At 56.7% G+C, this 4,476-nt stretch overlaps 1 pseudogene across 1 annotated transcript; it reads right to left on the minus strand.

The window, feature by feature from the left end:
- Positions 1-833: 833 nt before the first annotated feature.
- Positions 834-3,464, minus strand: LOC145531310 (cystatin-9-like; annotated as a pseudogene). Its single transcript, XR_014072352.1, has 3 exons — positions 3,224-3,464; positions 1,878-2,010; positions 834-1,104 (listed from the first exon to the last, which is right to left on the minus strand). The product of XR_014072352.1 is annotated as a cystatin-9-like (transcript).
- Positions 3,465-4,476: the final 1,012 nt, after the last annotated feature.

Raw genomic sequence — 4,476 nt, forward strand, 5'->3', positions numbered from 1 at the left:
GAAAGGCGTTGGAGGGAGCAGAAGGAGTGGGAAGGGTCGTGGAGAAGAACCAGCGGGGTCTGTGCCCAGGTGGCAGGGGGACAAGCACACAGCTGTGCCCATGCTGAGCGGTGCCCACCAACAGTGAGGACGTCTGTGCCCAGGCTCCCCTCGGCCCTGCCCGAGTCCCGGGCCTGGGAAGCCAGCCAGCCATGGGTGGAGGACACTCACATGCTGAAGAGTCCTCACACCACAAGACTGGCCCCCTCCCCAGGAAAGCCTGCCTCACACACGGGAGCAGGTACTGATCTGAGAGGTGATTGCAGACAACACCGGGCTTCCCCTGGGGCTCAGAGAGAAAGAATCTATCTGCCGTGCCAGGAGCCACGAGTGACACGGGTTTGATCCCTGGGTCAGGAAGATCCCCTGGAGGAGGGCATGGCAAGCCACTCCAGGATTCTTATCTGGAGTATCCCATGGACAGAGGAGACTTGAGGGCTACAATTCATGGGGTCACAGAGAGTCAGACACAACTGAAACGACTGAGCACGCATGCTGGCTCAGGCCACACAGGGAGAAGGGGAGGGAGGGAGAAGGACCACGCGACTGCTGCCTAGAGTCCCAAGGCAACCATGGGCTTCTCCAGCAGACCTGCCTCTGAAGGGCTGCCCTGGGGCAGGGATGCTGAAGCCAGAGACACAGCCCAGATGCACCTGGGCAGATTGTTCCACCTGTGGTGGCTCAGGTGTGTGAAGGGGAGAGACCCACCCACCGGGCCCAGCCAGCTGCCCTGCTGGGAGGACGGCCCCAACTGCCCAGCCCCCACCCTCTGGAACCAGGCTGCACAAGGCTGCTTGCAATGCTGACTTTTAATCACCAGTTCTACGGGGTGACGTGGACAGGGAGGCATGTCCGCATGGCCTGGGTGCGACACCCAGACAGGTGCTCATCCAAAGAACAGAACCAGAGCTGCTCGGACACCGAAGGGACATGACAGGGTGGCAGGGGTGCCCCCCAGGCTGGGGTGTGGTCTCACTCAGCAGAGCCCTCCAAGCAGGTGTCATTCAGGAGTTTAGATCTTGTTCTCCATGGGTCAGTGGCGATCGTAAAGTAGCAGGTGTCAGTCTGTGGGAACAAGCACAGGGACAGAGTGTGGGGGGGTGGCCTCAGGAAGCTGGTGTCTCCAGCTCTAAAGGTGCACCTACCCCACCTACCTATCCTGGGTGGCCCCCGGGAGCAGCCCCAAGCTCATCCTAGATGTTCCCGACCTGGGACCCTCTGCTGACCCCAGAGGCACCTGGGTCACTCTGCCCTGCCAGGCCTGTGATCTCCAGGGACTCCTCACCCTGACACCAGGATGTCCCACATGACCCATACCCCCAGTGTCCCAGCAGGGCCTCTGACTTGACCTGGTCTTATCCAGGGGTGAGGCTCAACCCCTTATCACCTGGAGCAGTAGCAGCAGGGCAGGGCCTGGGAGGGAGGGCAGTGGGGCTCAGCCTCTATTCTTCCAGCTCTGGGCAGGGGCAGGAGGGCCACTCGGCCACGGAGATGCTGCCCCTCCCTCACACACTCCTTCTGCCGAAGGCGGGGCAGGGTGGTGGGTGACGACCAGGGAGGGGACATCTCGCCTTCCACCCAGGGGTCCGGACCATATGGTCAGAAACAGTCTAACCCCAGGGGTCCTGGGATGCAGCAGCCGAAATGGGACCAGTGAGCAGACAGGCCGGGGCGTATGAGTGACCAGTGACCCCTGGGCTGGCCTGCCTGGCTGGCCTCCATCCTGCAGACGACCTCTCGGTGTCCTTTCGAATGGCGTCGTCATCACTCCCCACACTGCCTGCCCTGATGCAGTGTCCATGGCCCTGTGACCTGAGGGTGGCTGGTGCGTGTCTTACGTTGTTCACGTCTGGAGTTGCTTGCAAAGGACAGTTGTCAATGTCTTCGTCAAATTTCCCACACCTGGTTAGGGTGAACTGCAGCTCCATGGAGAACACCAGGCCGACATCCACCTGGGGTTGGACAGACAGTGAAGTGGATATAGCCCTCCTGCCCCCCATTATGTACCTGGCAGGTAGATCTACTCAGTGGGGGCAGGACAGAGATCTTGGCAGGAGGAGGTTCACTGCTGGTTTACTGGATAAATCTGGGCTGAGAAATGGATATTCCCTTTTGCGCCCTGTTGTCACTACTTTCACCTGTCCTACAGCGAGGAAGGAGCCCCATGGAGCTGCTGTATGCTCTCACACACACATGCACACTCAGGCACTCACAAGCACACACAGGACCAGGAGTGCTCCTTCTACAGAATGTTCTCGGCATTTCTGTCTGCAGCCCACGTGAAAACCGCACACCCCTGGTTACATTCTGTATAGATTCCACTGCTAGGAGAATGTTTTAGGATGAAGAATGCCATCTGGGATGAATATAAATCACACTGGATCACTGAAACATGGACATCACCATAAGTAAAATAGATGACCAGGGCATGTTCGTTGCAGGCAGCAGGCCGCCCAAAGCTGGGGCTCTGGGACAACCCAGAGGGAGGGGGTGGGGAGGGAGGTGGGAGTGGGGTTCAAGATGAGGGGGATACATGTATACCTGTGGCCGATTCGTGTTGGTGTATGATAAAGACCATCACAATATTATAAAGCAACTATCCTCCAATTAAAATAAATACATTAATTAAAGAAAAATCACACTGGATCCGTGTAGGCGGAGGCACAGAAGGAGCCCACAGCATGTGGACTCCGAGGAGAGGCCGTGAGCTCCCAGAGGCCCCTCAGGACCAGGGGAACGTGGCTCCCGACCCTCCAGGTGCTTTCCCCCTCCTGCTGTTTGTACATCTCTGTGTTTTGTAAATTAACCTCTTTTAATGTTATTTCTTTGAAATCTTTTCTGAATCTCTTTAATCCAATATTTTCTGTCTGCCTCTTTTAAAAAAAACCCAAAAAACTAAGTAGCTTTATCCCCTTACAGTCTATATTTTGGTCATCCTTCTTTAAACAAGCTCAGATATAACGAAAACTGGAAATACATTTTACATGTGGGTAGACTGATGGAGATTGAAACATTCCCAAGTTATTTATTTTCTAAAAACTGAAACTAACCCAACAGGTTGTATTTCCCTCTATTTTATGGGGTTCAAATGATGATTGAGACCCCATGTTAAGCAACCCCCACCCCTGACAGACCCTCATCAACAGCAGGTGTGTACCAGCAGCAGGGGAGGGTAGCTACCGGATCCTTCCACGACCGCAGTACACGCACCACTTTGTAGGTGCTCCTGCCCTGGCTCCTCAGGTTGGACATGTGCAAGGCATACTCCACAGTGGCAGGGAGGTAGTTCTTCAAGAATCTCTGGTCATCATCTCTCTCTTTCTCTGCAGGACCCCAGCTGTGACTCACCAGGAGCTGGGGACCTAAAAGACGCGGAGCAGGGCCCAGGGCTGAGCCCACCTGCACCTCCGCTGCCGGCCCGTCATGGCTGCTGCCCCCAGGCACCCAGGCTTCACCCTTCCCGTCTCCGGCTCCCACCTGGCCTCCCTGGGCATGGGTCCAGTCTATCTGCTCCAGGACATACTCCTCCTCTGGTCCGCCCCTTTGGTGTAACACCCTGTCCCTTCCCTCTCATGACCCTGCCTCTCCATCCTGAGCTGATAACATTGCCTCCTCTCTCGGAGAGAAAGCGAGACCCAGACAGGGTGGGTTGGGAAGGACCAACCATGGAGGAGGTCCGCTGCTGCTGAACTCCAGCCACACGCCCCCCTTGGCATCTCAGGGGGGTCAGAGGCTTATGGGGTACTCCAGACTTGGATGCTGAATCAAGGGCACAATTGCAAGGGGTGTGAGTGGAAGGTGGTCCTGGGATACAGCAGCAGGTGAGGGTCGGAGAGACCAGGATGGACAGACGCAAAGAGGATGTGTGGCCTGGAGTTAGCGTTGCGGGTAACAGAAGGTGGTCTGCAATGGCTGGGAAGGATTCTAGAAGGCCTGCCTGAGAATCACTGTCCTGGAATGTGGGGGCTTTGGCTCTGTAGGGAACAGGCTTCCCTGGGCTTCCACTTCCTTGGTGTTCCTCCCCTGCTGCAGGCAGACTGGCCTCATGACAGAGACACGAGGAAGGAAGGAGGTGATGACAGTGGCCATCGGCCACAGGCCAGGGAAGGGTGCCTTGAAGGGGAGGGGGTGTTTGGCAAAACTGGGCATTGGACTGGGAATCAAATGCCAGGGGAGTCAGTGACAGAGGAGGGAGCTAGGGGATCCAAAAGACACCACATCATCAGTGCCTGGTCATTTTATCGTGAACACAGCCAGGTACGAGTGCTGTCAGTGACGGAGCTCCGACAAATGGGTGAGGAGGGGTGTGAAGAAGCCATGTCCAGGTCCGTGACACCCCCATGGGCTCATCAGGACAGCCACACACAGACCCCAGGAGTGATTTCAGCCCCATAATTATCAAGGACCCCTGAGTGTCAGCCGGGGAGAAGGCCAGCA

Source organism: Giraffa tippelskirchi, chromosome 13 (assembly GCF_054371585.1).
Source record: "Giraffa tippelskirchi isolate mGirTip1 chromosome 13, T2T-mGirTip1v1.2.pri, whole genome shotgun sequence".
NCBI lineage: Eukaryota > Metazoa > Chordata > Mammalia > Artiodactyla > Giraffidae > Giraffa > Giraffa tippelskirchi.